Raw genomic sequence first — 20,507 nt, forward strand, 5'->3', positions numbered from 1 at the left:
GCGATCCAGCAGTGATTTCATTATTGGAGTTATTTTCCTCCAATTATCTGCAAACTTAAAATGCTAAAGAGCAGCCCCCTCACCCCCACCCCCAGCAGCAGCCAGCCTGGATCATTTGAGCAGGGAATAAATGCAAATCAGTGGCCTAAATTTGCCACCATGTGTGGAAGCCGCCCATGCCTCCCTCCTCCCCTCTGCACTGCCACCCCGGGAAAACAAAGCCATGGCATGTGGGGTCTCTTTGTGAGGCTTGTGGGTCCAGGCCATCTGCCACCCCACGGGCTGGGTCCAGGGGACTGGTCTTGTCCTCAGTGGGTCCCAGGGCCTGGAGGGGCCTTGGCATCCCGGTCCACATGTGGTCCACCAAAAAGCCAGCAGAACAGCATCTGGCCACAGCTTCTCTTGTCTGTCCAGACCTCTAGAGTTGAGTAGGTAGGGTACACAGGAGAGTGGGCACTGGACAGGGAGCATGGCAAACAGGGTTCTAGTGTGAGCTGCATCCATGCCTCGCTCTGTGGCCTAGGTGGTTCCAGACCCTAATAAAATTCCCTCTGTGTCTTAAATGTGACCGCATGCTCTCACCTGGGGGCTGCCACATGCTCTTTCTCTATCCCACCCCACACCTCCCTCAAGTCTCCACCCCCAGCCCACCCCCTCCCATACTCGCTCCTCCACCCTCAAGCCAGGGCCACACTCCCACAGACCCTGAGCTCCTGGCTCTGAGACCTTCCCCACCTGCCTTACTCTGGCCCACTGAGTCCTCTTCTCCTCAAAGATGTCTCCTCCCAGGCCTCAGTTTCCCCATCAGCAAGATGAGGGCATGAATGAAGTTTCCATTCCCAGCCAGCCCGAATTCCCCTGACTGCAAGGTCTCTGAGTCCTTCATCCGCGGCTGAATTTATTTGTTTCTTTATTCTGCAAACAGCCAGCAATGTGTCAGCCCCCATCAGAGGCCAGGGAGAGAGAGGGATGAACTTGCTGACATCCCACCCAGATGGGGAGGTGTGTCAGGGGGCCCAAAGCCGGAAGTGTTTAGTGCCCTCCCTGGACCCTGTAGAAATTCTGACAAGGCATGACTGGGGATGCTCTGACTCCACCCATCCACCCACCCTCTGTGCTCTGTGCTTTTTGGGCCTCGGTCTCTCTCTGATTGATATGGGGCCATCTGGGCTTGCCGTGGGATCAGACAGGAAGGGAACAGCAGAGCTCAAGGTGTGGGGGACGAGATGGGTAACCAAGCCAGAATCCTCATAAGCAAACTGGCTCCCACCTACGCCCCTGGTAAAGAAGATCCGAGAAGACCCTACTCCAATCCACTCAGACCGAAGGGAAAGGGAGAGGAAGAAGAGCTCCCAAATGTAACACACCTACTTCCTCAAGATTTTATGGGTGAAGAAACAAAGGCCCAGCAAGATGAAGTGACCTGCCCAAGGTAACACAGCTGGCCCCAGTCCTTGTCTGGGAAGGGGGCGACTCCAAAGCCCTCCAAAGAGGCCACCTCCCTGCCCCTCCATGCTTCCCACTTAGCTCACACCCCTGCAGCATCTACCCAGCAAAGCATCCAGAAGAAGCAGGGAGACAGGACTGGTGGGCTGCAGGTGAGGTGCATAGGGGCTCGAGACTAGACCCAGCTCAGTTCCTCGCTCACTGCATGCCCATAAGTGGCTTGCCACTCTCTTTATCTGTCCCAGGGGCTGAGGCTATGAGGGCTCTCAAGCAAGGGAAGGACAAAGGTCATGGTAGACTGTGAAATGCCATGCCCATGAGAGCCAGGGCACCTGTGGGGGCCAGCGGCCCTGGACAGCCAGAGGAGTTCTGAAGGCCTTCTGCCATGTCACCAGAGTGCACCCCGGGAGCACACTTGATTCCTCTCGAACCCTCCAAGTGCCCCAAGGAGACCAGGACTTCCAGACTCTTCATGAGGGAGAAGGGGAAGCCTCATGCCTGCTTGTTTGTCAGGGAGGCTGCCCTTCTCACGGCTTCAGTGTCTCTCCCAAGAGCCAAGAAGAAATCAGAGAGTGGCACCCCGAGGGGTAGGGGGTTCTCAAAGGGCATGACATGGGCATTCCCAAAGCATCGCAGGCTAAGCCGACAGCCCCACGGCAGAGGAGCAGAGACCCTAGAGCAGGTCAGATTGCCCAGTGTGGGCTCAGCGAGGACCTGAAGGGAATCACTGAAGTTTCCTGGGAAACGGCTAGAGGTCTAGGGCCCAGAGTCCCCTGGCAGGGGGAACCAAGGCCGGAGAAGGCAAAGGATCCACTCGGGCCACTAGGCAATGCTAGAGCCATGCATAGGAACCAGGTCTCCTGAATCCCAGGCCAGAGATCCAGAATCCTGGGGTCTTGAGGCTGAGAGTCTGTCCACCACCTCTGCAGGGTCCCTCTTCCCTTATAAGCGTCCCTCCAAAGAAGCCGGCTGCCCATATGAATGAGCCCCTCAATGACAGGGAGCTCGCTGCTCCACAGGAAGCCCATGCCAGTTTCTTCCAGCTCAATGAGAAAGTTCTTTAGCCACATATGTCTGCATGGAAACCCACTTACTCTTCATACACACAAACACACACACACACACACACACACACACACACACTCAGCCCTAGGCACATAAACACATGCACACACGCAGGTGAACTTGCACTACACACGCACACACACACACCCCTAAATGCCATACTCCTACGTGTGTGCACACTAGTCAGGCCGCAGTATGCACCCAGATCAGATCACCCGTGCGGACCCTCACTCTGCCTGCCCACCGCTGTTTTGCGCTGCCTGAGGCCGCATCGGGCCGTGGGCAGCACCTGACGGATGAGCTGACGCTGCTGAAACACAGGGAAATGACCAGGCTCAAGGTGAAGCGTGATTTCTCCCTTCCACTTCAAGCACTTCATTACCTCCCTGACCTCCGACGGCTAATAAAGGTGTCTAATTCGCATGGCACTAAAATAGCCTCCTAATGTGCACAGGACCATCTCCTAAAATTAATGCTATGACAAGTAATGAGGGTCTCCATTAGCTAATATCTGCATGTGGAAATTCTCATTTTCACAGAGTGGGCTAATGTCTCTGAAAACCCCCCTTCGGGGAGCTTGCCTTCCCAAGCTCCAGATGTGGCACAGATTGGAAGACACTAGAACATATCACCAGGCTACCACAGACAAACAACGGCCAGCCAGTCACTCCGGATAACAGCAGTGACCAAGGACCACCAGCAACTCTGTCCCAGGGATGGCAGGACAGGCAGGAGGGCCCAAGGTGTCCCTGAGCTAACCTGGGTGAGGGAGTACAAATGTACCTACAGTGGGTGTTCCCTGGAGGTTGTAATTCACTCGGCCCAGGGGAAGTCCATGAAGGCTTCTCGGAGGAGGAGGTAGTTCACATTCCTTCTTGTTCCATTTGGTGTTTACATGAACGAGAATGGTAAACTGAACAGGGATATTGATGTAGGCTTTGCATTCCTTGATGTTGGGACTAATTTCTGGGACTCCTTCTAAGATTTATTACTGCATCTGATTTACGATTTGGGGCACAGCCAAGCCCTTCACACCAGAGCCCTTTCCTCTCCACCATGCGTACATACACAGAACTTGTCAAGTTCCGACTCTCACCAACTCCTGCCAGACTTCCAACAGGCAGTGCCTGAAACACGCTGAACTAGCAGGCGCCATTCAAGAGACTTCCTTCTCCCCCTTCTTCCTGACCTACACCCGGAACAGTCCCCCTCCCACCTGCATCTCCTTCCTTCCTTTCCTTTCTTTCCTTCCTTTCTTCCTTCTTTCATTCCTGTCTCAACTCAGAAATTACCTCCTCCAGGAAGCCTTCCCTGGTTGAGGTGCTCCTGCTATATGCTCCCACAGCTCCTGAACCGCCCCCCATCAGAGTACCTCCCACGTAGGATTTTCCAGTCCAGCTACTTCTCTGCCTACCAACCAGACCATGAGCTGCATGAGGGCAGGGGCCAAACTGTCCTATCATCTCCCACACCCACAACGATGGCTGTACACAGCTCACCAGGTGCGTAATTTCATCTCCATTCATCTCTTTGATCCTCCAACTCTCTTAGGAGGCAGAAAGGTTATTACTAAAATTCCCATTTGAGAGACGGGAAGCCAGAGGTCCTCAACAGGGGAAGGAGCTGCCCTGCATCACACATTGGTAGTGACTGACAGCTGGAGGGTGGAAACAGAGTTGTCTTCACTGATGCCAAGTCTGGTTCTCTCCCGGGGGCCCTTGGCTCCCCTGGAGTTGAAGGCTGGGTTTGAGACAAACTGCTGCGTAGAGGGATAGAGGCATCTCGATCCACTGCCTTGGACCAGTGCTGTTTTCTGAACAAGTTCTACATTTGGGTGCCCCGGCTTCCCTGGCAAGGCCAGTCCCCTGCACAGCCCTGCCTTTGCAAATGGTTTCCAAAAAAGAATGCAGACCCCTTCTCCCCGTCTCGCTCAGCCATGAACCCATCCAGGGATCACCTCGGGCCGCCGGAGGAGGGAATCTCAGTTCCCGTCTCCACCCTGCAGGATGCTCTCTTGCTCCCCCAGAACCCACCCTCCATTAGCCATTTTATCCCCTGTGTGCTACTTTCAGTCAATACCTGCCCGTTCCAAACACGCGCTATCACCCGGGCACATGAGGCTGCTGCGCACGGCGGCTTCCTCTCCGGGGTATTCCAGGGCTGCTTATCTGGGCTTGGCAAATTCAGTCCTGCATCCCCCTTCCTGTGTGGACGCCGGCGCGCTGGCTGGTGGTATTTCCCAGAATGTCCACACTGCATGATTTTAGCACGGCCCCACGGTTCTGCTTCCTCTCAGCTCTCTCAGGGCACAAGGGGATAGAGGGTGTGGGGGCACTTCAAAGAAGGTCCTCAGCTGCTGCTGTCCCTGAGCACCTTTCTTGTGTGGTCTGCGGCGCAGACTCGCAATTATCCCTCAGCCGCCTGCCTAGTTGTCACTTCCTCCAGGAAGTCTTCTCTGATTACCAACACGGCTTCCAGTCAGAGAACTTTTCTAGTTCAATGACATGACTCAGGATTTGTGTCCAGGATGGCCAGGCACAAAAGGCGCCATTAGACATGCTCAAGGGTCTGGACTCGACTTTGAGGTCCCTGGCAGCCACCGAGGAATTGTAAGCAAGGAAGGATTCACTTGATTGTGCCTCAGGAAGATCCCTCGGTCTGAATGATGGAGAAGCGGTCAGAGGGAAGAGCCACTGGGTAGAAGACAAGCAGTTTAGCAGTGACTAGGCAGGTCAGAGGTGCGCGGGCAGTCGGGTAGGAGCAGCGGAGCAGGAAGGAAGTGGGCAGAAGCAAGGGGCAGTGGGAGGCAGGTCTTCCCAGTGGCTGACAGTGGAGGGAACCTTGGTGACAAGAAGAGTCCAGTGGCCCCCCAGGATCCTGTCTGGGGGGACTTGGGTGGGTGGCAGGGCATCGCTAAGCTGGCAGGCCCAAGGCCAGGTGAGAATGCCCCGGGAAGGCTAGAAAAATCATGTGTAAACCACACAGTCCTGCTCCAGTTGTATCTTCCTGCATTTTATTAAAGATTTCCACCGGGTGCAAAGTTTAGCCAGGAATTCTCAGTCAGCTGGCAGGGCCGCTGTGCCTGCCCCTCTGCTGAACTCCCTAATCCGGAGCGAGTCCTGGCTTCTCTCCGCCTCCTCCAGGAAGGAGCCTGACCGCCCAGGACTTCTTCTCCTGCCTCCGACCAAACCCCTCTGGGTCCGGAGCTGCAGAGATCTGCAGTCCTCTCTCATTCACATGTTCCCTCAGCTTCACAGACAGTCACCTGTGGGCAACACACCCCCACTTCTCCCACCTAGACTGGGGAGGGCCTGGCTCAGGGCTGGGGCCAGGACCAACAGCCAGGTCTCCGAGAAAGGGGCCAGGGCTGTGTCCTTGCTGCAGAGCAACGTGGTGGTTAAGAAGGAAGCTGGGGACACGCAATGGAGACATATACATGGCCCTGTGACTTACTAGCAGATGCCCTGAGTGATTTGCTTCATCTGTCCGTGCCTCAGTTTCCTCAACTTCGAGAAGGGGATCTTAACAAGAGTAGCTACCCCACTGGTCGTGGGCTTGTGGATCCCATGAGTGGCTATAGGAAGCCTCTTAGCCTGTTACCTGGCCTGTAGCAGGTGTTCAGGGAATTAGGGGAAAGGCCAGTCACGAAGACCCACATTCAAGGCTAGAGGAATCAGGCTGCACTTTTGAAAGAAGGAATGTCAAAGAATAATGGGCACATTTAAAAACCTCACATTTTGGCACCTCTATGTGATGAAACGCGACCTAATTGTTATTAGCCATGGTGGCAGCTGGGTTGAACGCACCAGCTGGCCTCACCCCACATCCTGGCTCTTAAGCACCATCTCATGGTGCATGCTCAGCCGTGTGGGTGAACTCACACCCCTTGTCTCCCCGAGGGCAGTAGCAGGTGCGTCTGATATTCCAACACTCCCATGCTCAGCCCTCAAGGGAGGAAAGCTGCTTCCCCAGGGAACGGCGTGGGCCACCCCCGCCTGTCTGCTTGCTGAGTGCCCCACTCTGAGTCGGAGAGGCGGCCTTGCCTTCCCAGCCGCCCGGTGACAGTGAAGAACGACAGGCTCTTGGTTTGAGGGTGCGCGCCAGCGCATATCACAGGAGAGTGATGTCTGCAGCCCTGAGCCACGGATCCTGCTGGCCCGGTCAGTGCTCTGCCATGGGCAGGTGGCAGCAAGAGACACACGCGCCGCTTGACCAACTCCCCGAGTGCTGGGCGGCCAGGCAGGAGCAGAAGGAAATCAGAAGGTGGAGAGATGGGCCCGGCGTCTCGACCAGGGGCTGAGTGGACACACCGGGCTCCAGGAGAGGGATCTAAGAGGGAGAAAAAGGGTGGCCTTGGTCATAAAGGGGATTGATGGGCCAGGCACCTGCTGAGGTCAGTGGAATGGCCTTGGCCGGCCCTGCTTCCTGGAGAGAGGGTGTCCTCGGAGACCAGTTCGCTGAGGTTCAGTTAGCCCAGAAGCTGAACTGGGGTGGGAGGAGGCCAGGCGAGGTTTTCCAATTATGAGCACCAGAAGAGAAGGCTTCGGACCCTGAAAAGGCCTGAAACTGACCCTTGTCCATGGGAGACACAAAGAGCCAGGGGAGGCTATGCCCTGGCTCTGGGTTCAGATAGAGCTGAGGTTAAGTGGCTCTGGGTTCAGATAGAGCTGAGGTTAAGTGACCTCCTCGGGCAAGTCCCTTCCCCTGGCCAAGACTGCTTCCGCCCCTGTCCCACGGGAGTGACAACGCCATTTATGGTGCACCTGCTATGTGCCAGGCCCCTTGTTACCTGTATTATGGTGTTAACCCACTTACCCAGAGCCGTAATCCTAGGTGGGGGCTATGACTCTTACAATCAGCATTTCACAGCCCCAGAGAATCCAGTTGCTTTTCCCAGGTCCTGCCGAGCACCGCACGCCAGGAGTCAAGCACAGGCAGCCGGCTCACATCCGAGCCCTTGGCCACTTCGCTTTTCTGCCTCTTGTCGTGCTGGACGCGTCACCACTCAGGGCTCGTAGGGATTGGAGAAGGTACACTCCTAAGGACAAACAGCAGGCTGTATGCCCTGGTCCAGGAACAAGAATGCTCCACACGGTAGCTCATTTAATCCTCACAATAAACCCATGAGGCAGGTGGTCTTGTGATCTCCATTTACAGGTGAAGAGGGTGGGAAACAGGGAGGTTGAGTTACTGGCCTCAGTCACCAAGCTTATGAGCGAGGACAGTCTGGCTCCGGTCCTGTCCTCCCCCCAGAGCAAGGGTATGAAGGGGCCCCAGCCAGTGCCTGGTGTGGCACACGCAGGGCTCAGGGAGGCCATCTCTACCCCGGGGCAGCCCTTCTCCCTAAAGAAAGTCGAATAGGGTGAACGCCGAGGTAGGCTCCCCCCATGCCCGCAGTGAGGGAGGCTTTGGGGTGGCTCAGGGATGTGCCCGGGGCTCCCGGCCTGCGTGTGGACTTAGAATGAGATGTGCCTCCGGTTCAGGGAAGATGGGGGGAGAGCACGAGGCCCCCAGCACTCGGGGGCTTCTCAGCAGAGGTGGACGAACCAGCGCGTAGGAGGTGGGCAGGTAGCGGCACGTCAGAAAGGCAGAGTGCACTGCTGGGGGGCCGCGGGGCCCGAATGAGAGCTAGGAGGTAAGTGGCTATCAAACAGGCGGAGCTAAGGCGGCAGACGGACGGCAAGGACTGTCAGAACCTGCCATTCCAAAAAGTCCCGCAAGGCCTGGCCCGGAACAGGGGTCACGGGGAGCAGCCAGCAGGTGGACAGCTTTGGAGAGTGACGGGAAGGACCGGGCAGCCCGATGCTCCGCCCCAGACTGAGGCTCAGGCAGCTCTGCTGCTGCCCAGGCAGGAACCCTGGGCCTTACTCCTGAGGGGTCCTACCCTCCTTCCAGTAGCTTTTGTTCCCATCCTCCAGCTGCCTGGGACCCCACCCCTTAAATCATTACCCCAGATCATTAAACTGGAAGTCCGTAATGCTGACACTCCCTCGTAGAGCATTTATCTGGAAAGTCATAAAATCACACCACAGACTGTAATTAACGATTAGAGATGCTTATCCCTCAGCCAGCTCTGGCCTGTGGGAGTCTGCCATGGAGACCGAGGCCAGCTTCCCTCCCCAGAGCGGAGGCGGGTGGCTGCCACTGCCGGGTTCCTGCCATCAGAGATGCACCAACACAGGAAGTAAGGGCCACGCCCCTCCCTGGGGTCCCTGACGGCTCACCAAGCCACCTTCCCAATCCCTGTTCCCTGCCACCTGACCATTCCTCCCTCCCTTTGTATGAGCTGTGTCCCTTACCAAGAATACCATCCTGTGCACCCCTCAGGGATCAGCTACCCGACTATTCTGGGTACAGAGAGGCTTCCCCTCAGATGCTCAGGACTCCCACCTCCTCTGACCTTCACCTGGATAGGTGGACATCTCAGCGTATGTCCTGTGGCTGCACCTTGATCCCACGGACGGACCAGATACTCCCAGAGAATACAAACTCACTTGTCTCCAGTCCTCTGCCCCTCCCCTCTGCCACACCTAGCACAGAACTGTGCACCCAGCAGGTCCTCAGAAATGAACCACGACAGCAGAGTGTTAGAGTGGCAAGACAACACCCCCTTAATCGAGACACAACACTCTGAACACACAGACGTTTATGTGCAGCCCTGAGGAGTGGGCCCCGGCTCCTTCTCAAAGGGGCTTATGACCCAGACGGGGCCAAGGATCAAGCCAACTCAGAGAGTGGAGACCTGGACCAGAAGTCAGGAGCATTCTCAGGATCTGGCACTACTTTGGGCAGCAGAGCCAGGACTCGGACCCAAGACTTTAGGGACATAGTTCTGGCTCCCCAGAAGGTGTGATGGCCCACCCGAAGTCACCTGGAGAAGGCTGGACAGGACCCTGTGTCCCAGTGTGTGGGCTGGCTCTACCACCCACCCTTTTGTGACCCCAGGCACGTCTCTGACCTCCTGGGCATCAGGAAGCTGATGAGCAGGGTATAAATCTGGCAGTGCACAGGCAAACTCTGAGTAAGGTAGCCAGGCCAATGCATTCGCCTAACCTAAACCTAGAAGGGGTCTGGGTTGGGAGAGGGCTCTGGGGGCCAAATTGGCCCCTCATTCCTCCTTGGACACAGACCCTGACCCTTCTCTTCCTGGCTGCCTGCAGGCTGTGGCTGCCCATGGCACTCTCAGGGAGGAGATCTGCAGACCCCCCACACCCCCCACACCCCCAGCTATTGCATTCACCCACCCAATGCTTCCAGCAGACGAAAAGGGCCCAGTACTCAGAACAGCTATGCAGTAAAGCTGGTCTTGGAGATGCAGAGCCCACCACATGTTAAAGGCTCAGACAGGGTTCCAGAAGAAAACAAAGCAAGGCTCTTAAGCACCCTCTGTATGGGCATATGTGTTTGCATGGCTGTTCTGTGAGCACGGAGACAGATGTGTGAAGACACAGCCCAGGCCGGGAGCATGGCGTCCACCGTGAAGTGAGAATTACAGAGGGTGCTGGCCATTGGGGTTTGCTTTACAAGACTCTATGCTCCTCACTGGTCACAGTGAGGACGCATTTCTTTTGAAGCTAAATCAATTATTTAAATAAAGAAGCATTAGGAAACGAAAACTGTTTAACTTTGTTTAACCCAGTGTTTCCCAAATTTATTTGATGATGAATTGTTTTCTCTAATGCCTAGAAACATCCACTGGAACTGGGGATGTGCACAGAATATACTTTGGAGAAGGACAAACTTGTCTAGTTTTTAATAAAGCAAACCATGGTCCCTTCTGACTCTGAGAACCAGAAAGAGGCAGGGGCTTACAGAATCCAGACACACTGCCAATATCGGGGCTGGACTGCAGCCCACAGGCCTCTCAACCCTAGTCCGGACCCTGCTGCTATGCCCTGTTCCCTCCTGGAGTTGGGGTGAGCTGTGGGCAGGGCATTAAAGGGGGACAGCAGTGACATGACAAACATCTGGCAGAGGGAGAGTGACAGGACCACAGAGGAACAGGACAGAGCTTGTGTTGGAGTTGGCAGGGGCACAAGCCCTTCTGGAAAGGACAACTGAAAATCAGGTGGCGCCAGACAGCCCCTGACATCTTGCTGTCAAGGACTGTTCTGGCCCCTCCCAGCTCCATGGCCCGGCCAGTTGTTTAATCCCTCCGGGCAGGAGACAGATGCCTAATGCAATGACCTCTAAGGTCACTCAAGCCTGAAATTTCAGGATTCTGGGCTTCACCACGATCCCTGCACGTACAATCCTGCAGCTTACCGCCTCTACTTTACAGGTGATGGAGCTGAGACTCAGCCAGGGTAATTGACTTCTTCAAGGTCAACAGGGAAAAAATGGGAGCGCTCTGCCTCATGGCCTGAGGAACTGCGGCTTGTGTCTGAGCCAGCCCCAGAGTCAGTCCGCCTGGGGTGCAAATACTGGCTCAACCTCTTGCTAGCTGGACGACTTGAACCACCACTCGGAGCCTCAGTTTACTCCTGTGAAGTTGGAAAGGCCACCTCACTGGGTACATGGCAGATTCCAATAGCATCCAGATTCAGCCCAGGCCCCGGCACACTCACCCCTTCGGAAAATGCGAATTATTACTAGTACTAGAGTTCTATGAACTACCCCATGGTTAAGAGAGAAAGAAGAGGTAGGATTGACCTCAGGGCGCACTGATGTGGGGTCTGGAAACCTGTGGCCCATATTGGTCTCAGAACTGTCTCCCATGGGCTGAGCCAACTCCTTAGGCAACAGCCAGTTTGCTGCCCATTGGAAGCTCCATTTGGAGCTCAGTTTCCCCATCTATAACAGGAGGGGCTGGACTGGATGACCTCTGGGAGCCCCTAGATCTATCATCGGGATGGAATAAGGCCTCCAGTACATGCTCTTTTCCCACCGTGGGCTGGAGAAGTTGGCTCTCCAGCAGCCTGAGATCCTCTTCTGGGATGTGGGTGCGGGGGGCATACGGTAGGGAAGGGAGGGACAGAAGTGAACAGAACATGAACGGGCCACTTCCTGTATGCCGGGCACGATTCTAGGAGCTTTCCACGGATTAACTCATTCTGGTCCTCGGAACAAGCCGATGAGGTCAGAACCAGTTAACCCATTTTACAGACAAGAAAACTGTCATCCCAAAAGATTAAGTAATATGCCCATGGTCCCAAGGTTGGTGAAGCAGGAATTAAACCCAGACCTCCTGGACCTTCACACTCGGAAACTGATGCTCCGCAGCTGAGGCCCATTTTCAGGGAGCAGAGCGGAAACCTCACTGGGGACTGATGTCTGCCTCCATTCGGGGCCTATTCAGTTTTAAGGCCACTGTGCCCAGGGCAGAGAACGCAGACGGTCCCACCTTCCCCACATCACCATGAAGGAGGCACCTGCTGCCTTAAAGAACCACTGGGTCTGAATTGCTTCTGTGGCCTCTGGGCCTGGGAGCCGCCCCAGTCATCCCAATCCTTCCCGCCGGTCACCCAAATCCCGCCAGACCCCGTACCACCACTCACTCTGAGGGAATTTGCTCCCAAACACTGCGTGCAGAATGTTTGTCAGCTCTTGACACTAATATTATTTAAGGCCCAAAGTCTAATGTAAGGCTTCCTTTTAGCAAGATTGTCTCATTTAATAAAGCTCCCCGTCTCTGTTCCCCCAAGGTAATCACGTTGATGGTAACGCATTCCCCGTGCTGTGATTTGATCTGGGAATAGAATTATCACACAGCCTTGCTTTGTTGTCAGATTCGTGTTTTTATTTTTTTCCCCTGGAATAAATAAACAGAGGGCCAGCCACGTGAAATGCAGTGCTCCACTCACCTGGGGCCTTCAGTTGCTGGCCTCCTTATGGGTTCACTCCTCGTCCCCTGTGGTCACTCATTGGCTCCTCCGTTGATTGGCTCAATGAACACTTCCCCAGTGTCCGTACCCTAGGCTGGACCCAGGCTCTGGGCTGGGAGTGGGGACACTGAGACAGGGCAAGCCCTGCCCTTAAGGAAAGGACCGCTTAGTGCAGTGGCCCACACATCTCAGCTTCCCACGAGTGCTCCCCGCCCCCGAGGTGGCACCAAGATGGCAGTCAGGAAAAATGGGGGTGCTCACACACGTGGAGGCCATGTTGAGAAAGAAGGCCTGGGTCTCTGCCCCTGAGTTGTGGCTGTGGCCTGGGCAGGTCACCTGATCCTTTTGAGCCTCTTTAGTCATGGGTAGGAAGATCAGAATGAGCACAGGAGCTTGGAGTCAGACAGAGCCCAGTTCAAATCCCAGATGGGCTTCTTCCGATTGCAGCTTGGTGCCCTCAGCTGAGACACAGCCTGCTTCACCGAGATGTTGTGGGCCAGGCCGGGCCAGGCTGCCTGGCCCTGGGACGGAGGGCCTCCTGAAATTCCGTGTACCCCGAGAAGGAGGAAAATTGAATGAGATGATGTCGGCCAAGTGCCTGGCTTGCTCAAATGCCCGGCATGCTGCTGCTGCCGCCATTGCTGTGGTCATCTTCAGCAGCTGCAGCAGCAGCAGCGGCAGCAGCAGCATCACCATCGATACTACTCAAGTAAGAAATGAAAGCTGTTTTACAACTAGGGGCCTAGACTGGTGCGTGTGACGGAGGGCAAGTCCCTTCAGCCCTCCCGCCCAGGTGTCCAGCTGTGAAGCAGTATTATTTCCAAACCCGATGACCCGGTGTGCACAAGCAGGTCGGGGGGGCCTGTCCTTCACCCCTCTGTGCCATCTATCACGGAGCTAGGTGACCAAGGGAAGGCCGAGCCCTGGTGGGCCTCACAGACTCCCCCAGCCTGGGGATGCCACAAACAACACCAGGCTAAGAGCTGAACCAGTCAGCAAAGAGGGGGTACAGGGCACCGGAATCTGGGGTTCTGCCGGCCCTGCTGCAAGGATGAGCTCCTAGACATCACAGGACATGGAACCAGGAGTTCTGGGTTCAACTCCTGCCTCCTCTAGGCACTCTCTGTGGGAGGCACTCTGAGCCTCGGGTTCCTTATATGACGTAGGATGGCTGATGTGTGATGCTCTGAATGCGTGATGTGTATCAGGGTTCATGGGCAGGACGTGGTCGCCCAAGACGGGAACTGAAGAGAGTCTAATAAAGGGACTTTTAGAGGTATGGGCAGGGTTAAAGGAAATCAGACGGGCCGGGGTTCGCAGCAGTGGGAGCTGTTACCGCCCCTCGGGTTAACCCCTGTGGGGTGACAGCGGCCACAGAGGAGAGGCCAGGCCATCCAGAGCTGCGGAGTGTGATGGGGGAGCACAGGCCACGGGCCCACAGGGAAGAAGCCACAGAATGTGGGCTGACTGAACCAGAGAGAAAAAGGGAATGAATGAACGCATCTCATGCCCAGCCATCTGTTCCGCTGGCCTGTTCCACAGGATGCTTCACCGTCTCCCACCCCACACCCTTCTCCCTGTGCGACTTCAGCCCTCCCTGCATCCGGGCGCGGTTGTGACGGCAACAGAGTGACACCGCGTGGCACCTGTTGGGTCATAAGGAGGTGGGGCTTCCACCTGGCTGGCTCTGGGGCGTGCACGCTTTGAAGCTGGCCACCACGGCATGAGGAAGTGCAAGTGTCCACACGGGGAGGCCACGTCCGGGTGTTCGGGGGACCGCCACACCTGAGGTCCCAGCGCAGGGGCAGCATCCATCGCCATACAGGTGATGAGCGAGGTTCCAGAGGCATCCATGCCCCCAGCCTTCCAGGCTTCCAGCCTGAGGTCCCCCGACGCTGTGGAGCAGAGACAAGCTGCCCCCGCTGGAGCTTTTGGAATTCCTGACCCATGGCATCGAGAAGCGCAAGAAAATGGTTCGGGACAGTTAGTTATGCAGACAGCTTCGCTCTGTAAGGGCCACCCTCCTGGGACACAGAGCAGGATGAAGAAGGGTAGAGAAGAAATATGAGGACAACACAGGGAAAATCTAGCTGCAGGGATGAAACAAAAAGGCTGTGGGTTTTAGGACCCATGGCCTGCTGGGTGCTCCATCCAGCCTGCCGGAATCTGAAATCCCGTTCTTACGTAGGTCAGTCCCAGTAAAGTACACGATCGCTCCAGCTACCTAAACTGCTTGTTTGCACCTCCCACCTGTCTCGCCTGTGTCCCAGCCTGACCCAGCTCCGCCCACACTGCCAGAGAACCAGCACACCCTCTCGGCTAGTCGTGCCCCCAACTTGTGAGCCAGCCTGGCCCCCGGCCCCATCACCGCGGCACTCCAGCCCAGACTCCTGAGCCTGTGGAAGCTCAGTACACTCTGGCCTGGCCTGAGAAAGTGGGAGATGGCAAGGGAGGCCCAGAAGGACTGGCCTTCTCCCTCTGACCTGCACATAAGCAGGCGCATGCCCACCCCTTGCCCTCCTCTAAGCCAGACGCCCCTCCCCACCACACGTCCAAATCCACCACCATCATGGCGCCTTCAAAGTAACCCACTACTTTGGGCTGCAGGTTTCCCAAAGCTCTCATCCCCAGTGTGATGGTATTTGGAGGTAGGGCCTTTGAAATGTAATTAGGTCATGAGGGTAGAGCCCCCATGATGGCATCAGTGCCCTAATAAGAGACACAGAGACATGGTCTCTCTCACCTCCAAATGAACACACAGCAAAAAGGGCAATAGTCTGCGAGCCAGACACCAGATCAGCAGCAACCTGATCTTGGACTCACAGCCTCCAGAACTGTGAGACACAAATGTTTGTTGTTTAAGCCCCCAGGTCTGTGGTATGTGTTATAGCCGCCTGGGCCAACTCGGCCACCCATCACCTCTACCATCCTCCCCCTTTCCTGGACCCTGTCCAAAAATACACATGGTTATAATGTTCCTGGACATGGCCACAGGAGAACTTGAGGGCAACATCTGAGTAAGAGAACTAGCGTGGACAAGATTTTGTCTCCCCAGAAATCTAGAAGGGTCTGCCCTAAATCTCACATGTGCCTTCGGCTGGCAGGCCTGGGCTGGGCTCACCCTGGGTGCTAGAAAGTCATCAGCAATGCCACAAACCCCCCCTGGCTTCCCTGGGCACCCACAGCATCTTACACATGCTCCCCCCACCCCAGCCCGAAGCTCTGTAACTCACAGCTTCCCGAACCACGACAGCCGTGGGAGCAGGGCCCAGGTCTTCCCATCATTCCTAAACAACAACCACACTTAGTGTTTCAGGCACTATTAATAAAAAAGATGCATTTCCTCACTGGATCCTCATGACAACCTATGAGGAGTGTGCCTGCATTATTCCCCTTTCACTGTGGAACAAGCTCAGAGAACAGAGGTGACTCGCCCAAGGTCAACGAGACAGTGAGGACCAGAGCCGGGACTCAGAGCCAGGTCTGGTGGACTCCGAGGCTGGTGCTCTCTGCTCCACCCTACTCACTCCGCCCCCCGCCCCCCCGTCCCCCCGCCCCCCCACCGTAATGATTTATCACCTTCCAGCTCCCACACTAAACACGGGGCTGAGCACAGAGCCGGCACTCGATAAATATTTGTGGAACTGAACAAAACCTTAACAAATTCTTGTTGCGTGAATAAACTTCTGATACTGAATAGAAACCAAACCACCTCGGTGATTTCCAATTCAAACACCACCATCCGCTGCATGCATTCTGATGCACTGATGTCTTTTGTTTTTTGGAGGGGTTTTGTTTCCTTCAGCAATGAGAGCTGGCGGTGAGGAGGTACACAGAGTGCCCTGGGGAATCGCTTCTGCACAGCATTTCAGATGTGAGGTGGAGAAGCATTCTAGAACAAATAGTTTCTGGTTATCACAGCACCACTGAGAGGGGCAAGGACTCAGGGTCCCACTGAACAGGTGACAAGCCTCAGGCCCCCAGAACCAAGGGACATGCTTGAGGTCACTCAGAGAGGGAGGGCCCACACCAGTCGTCTGGATGCCAAGACCGGGGTGGGGTACAATTGTCCAGCTCCCACCACTTCCAAAGTGACCGGCTCTGAACTCCATGGCCTCATAGGAAGGATGGAGGGCGTGGAGCTAGGAAAACTTGTGGCAGCCTCCTCCCTTGATCAAAGGGCCAGGCTCTGGATTTTGGCAGAGACCAAAAAGACAGCCAGACTTTGTCATCCCTGCTCACCTCCTCCCACCTCCCCTTCCCTGTTTCTGCAGGCAGTAGGCAGATAATCAGAGCATGTGGACAGAATCTCCCAGAGCCATGCAGGTTTGCAAAGGGAAGGGAGAGAAATTGGCAGCCCATATGCCCTCTTGGCAATTGATCACTGGCTGGGCCTGGGGTTCTCTGAGGCCCACAGGCCCCTATCTCTGAGATGGAAGGGGGTGTGGTAGAGTGGACCCAGCCCCAGGAAGCCCTCTGAGCGTTCGAGTTCCTGCATGACCTTGGATAAATCACACCTTCCTCAACCTCAATTCCCCATTCATCAAACTGGGTTCCTACTACCTTCCAGCGCTTATGTCTAGGAGTACATATCCATCTCCAGAGATAAAATGGCGATACTTAATATTATACTTGCTTTATGACTAGCTCCGCAGCCCCTGGTTCTGACTCAAGCTTCCCAGGGCCTGTTCTCAGGGCCTGGAGGTCAGTTGCCCTGGCCTGGGCCAGCAAAAGGCCAGCCTGGATGACCAAGTGTGGTTGCCCATGGCAACTGGAATCATACTGCATCCAAGGGACAAGGTCAAGACTTAGCTAAGAAGGGAAGCAAGCCAGTTTCTCAGGAGCAGCATTAAGCATCAACACAGAAGGGAGATAAGGCAGGGGGTCAGGAACCACAGATAGGAGGCTGGTCAGGAAGCTGGCAGCCGGGCACTGCCACCAACAGATCGGGAAGACTGTGAATGAGATCCAGGGAATGGCCACCCGGTACGAGGCCTGGAAGGCCACAGCCCACAGAACCTGGACCAGGCTGCCAGGGTTCTGGGCGCCCAGGGGCTAGAGGGAGACAGGCCTATGTGGCCACAGGAAGACCTAGCACCGCATCTTCAGCCGGTAGTTGAATCCTGGGTCAGTCCGGGAATATTGTGCCCAGAAGTTCTGTGTGCATGCATTTAATTATATCTCACCTTGCTCTTAGGGAAAGGATTCAAAGCATACACAAATCCATAAGGAATTTATAAGGATAATTGAAATACTACAGTAAAACATAAATTAGAAATTGATAAGAAAGAAGCAAAGCAGAGGAAAGGACATGAAAAAAGTCAGAAATCTGGCCAGTTCAAAAATGAGGATGACAAAGTCCTCAACATTATTTCGAAGGATTAAAATTGTAGATCTGAGCTTCCTGGTAGTAAGTACAAAAGGGGAAACTTAGTCAGTTACACAACGTCCATGAAATAAAAAACAAATACATAAAGCCTGTTATCTAGAGAAATCATAACTGCCTCTGGTTGTAGAGCAGGAAATTTTCCTGGCAGTCTTCATTATAAAATTCTCAGAATTGACACAAAGACAAACCTCATGGAGAGGTGTTCTGGGGAGTGAAATCATACAGACAATTCAACAAGAGCAGTCTTATGGGAACTAAAATAAAGATGCTATGGAAATCGCCCTCCCCTGGCCTGGCTTAAGGCGCAGGCAGATGAGGCTGGGCTCTTTGAAGCAAGTAGCATTATTGCCGTGACTGCTAATAGCATTGTTGTTATTTATTTATTTATTTATTTATTTATTTATTTATTTATCTGAAATTTATTTGTGCAACCTATATTTAGTGAGCACCTAACTAGCGCCAACATTGTATGGGGCATTGGAGGAACAGTGGCGAGGGGGCCTGACACGAACCTCAGCCTCCTGGGGCTTAAGGTCTTGGAGGGGAAGTTGTCATGAAACAGGTAGTAATAGACCACCACATAGCAAGGGTCTGACAGGGAGCCCAGACACAATGGGAAGACCAAGGAGAGGCCTGATGCTGCAAATCAGGGAAGACTGCCTGGAGGAAGTGAGGCCTGAAGGGGGGCCTGTAGGACAAGCCAAGTTGGCCAGGGAAAGTCTGGCAGGAGAAGTAGCAGCGGCTGGACCACCCGAAGTCGGCATGCTAAAAAGCCTTCACAGCCCAGAGCTGCCACCGGGAAAGGCCTGGGAAGGGGCCTCAGAGTCCAGGCCTGGGTGGGTTGGGTTTATCATCCAGCCACACTGTCAGGACCCACTTCAGGCAGAACCGCGAGTATGCCAAGCTGCGAGCAGATGCCCCGGTGCCCTCTCTGGGTCTTTTCAACTCCTGGGTAGTGCTCCTCCCCTCCTTCTCATCGCTCGCCCCTGCTACTGCAGACTCAGGGCTATGCGCCCTCCTTGAGTTGCTCACAGTCAGGGCTGACTCGGCTGGGGGGCGGGGGGGCCAGCAGTCCTGCAGCCAAGCCACCCCCAGCTATGAAAACCAAGTGGGTCATTTCAGAGCTGAAAGGGCCCTATGACACTGGCCAGCCCCACTGCCTCACCTTACAAACAGGGAAACTGAGACCCAGAGAGGGGAAGAGACTTACCCAAAGCCACCCAGGCTGGAACTCCAGATGTCCAGGGGCAGGAAAGAGCAGAAGTAGGGAGGAGACTAGGTAAGTTGGCCAGGAGCACTAGGGAGGGAGCACAGAGGAAAATTCCAGAAGAGGCTCAACCAGAGTAGGGGAAAGAGCCCACATCTCAGGCCATGCCCGCCTGGAGCTGTGGTTTTCTCCTTGGTTCAGGAAGGTGGACCTGCCCCACGGGGTTATGGGGGGATGAGAGCACCTTGTAAACTGTAAAGTCCTGTGCATATGAGCACAGCACAAGGGGCCAGGGAGAGGGTGAGTCCTCAGATAATGATAATGGACTCTGAGTGCAAGGCACCGCTCCCTCTGGCACAGGCATTTATCATCCCTGTCTCCCAGACTAAAGTAACTGGGTTCAGTAACCTACCCAAGACCTCAGAGCTAAGAAGAGGTGGGGTGGGGGTCATGCACAAGAGGCATGACACAGGTTGGAGGAGCTCATCTCTGAGAAGGGAGTGGGCAGGGGGAGCAGAGCAGATGCCACTCCCAGGAGACGCCGGGCAGATACGCCATGGCACCCTTCCCTCGGAGCCACGCTTGGCACAGAGAGCGTGAGCCAGGCCAGCTGCCCAGGGGCCGTGGGGGAGAGATGCCTGGTGTGGGGCCCCTGAGATGTGAGAGACTGAAAGAACGGTAAGAACAGTCTTACTCTGCCCCCAGTTTCTGTGGGCCCGGGGCTCGGACAGAGCGTAACCGGGATGATTTGTCCCTGCACCACAACGTCCAGGGCCTCTGCTGGGAACCCTCCAACAGCTGGGAGGTTAGACAGAGGGCCTCAGCGGGGACCAGGGGCCCAGACACGGCCTCTCCATGTGGTGTGGGTTTCCTCACAACATGGCAGCCTCAGGCTGGTGGTTTTTCTTCCTTCCTACGGTGGCTCGGGGCTCCAAACACGAGTGTGCCAGCCAACCAAATGGAAGTTGCCTGGTCTTTACTGACTTAGCGTCACTTCTGACATTCCCTGTGGGGTGAAGTGGTCACAAACCCGCCCAGATTAAAGGAGTGGGGACGCTCCATTTCTCAATAGGAAAAGTGTTAAAGAATCTGTCTTTGAAACCAACACCACGGCCATGGTGGCCCAGCAGCCTTTAGGGGAGCACAGCAGGGACCCAGGCCTCCGTGACAGCTTCGCAGAGGCTGAAGGAAGTCGTGGTCAGTCAGGGCAGACTCAGGACTCAGCCAGGGCCACACAGGCCTCCTCCACCTCTGCTGCTGGCCTCTTGCACCCCGCCTTTGACTCAGACTGCCCCCTAGAACGATCAAGTGGTTGGACCAGGCTCTTGCAAAGGCAGGACTTCAAATCTCATCTCTGCCATGGCAGGATGACCTTGAGTGAGTCGTACAACATCTCAGGGCCTCTGGACTCCTCTCTTTCACGACAGTGGATGCTTCCTCCCTTCCAGGAGAAAGAACATATGGGAAATGCAGACACCCAGTAGGCTCCTAGTGAATGCTGGTTTCTTTCCAGGGAGAACGGGGTGGGGCAGGGGTGCCACATGCGAGGAGAGGATCTAAGGGCCTGACTCACTGG

The sequence above is a fragment of the Zalophus californianus genome, chromosome 15 (genome assembly GCF_009762305.2).
Source record: "Zalophus californianus isolate mZalCal1 chromosome 15, mZalCal1.pri.v2, whole genome shotgun sequence".
NCBI classification, from domain to species: Eukaryota; Metazoa; Chordata; class Mammalia; order Carnivora; family Otariidae; genus Zalophus; species Zalophus californianus.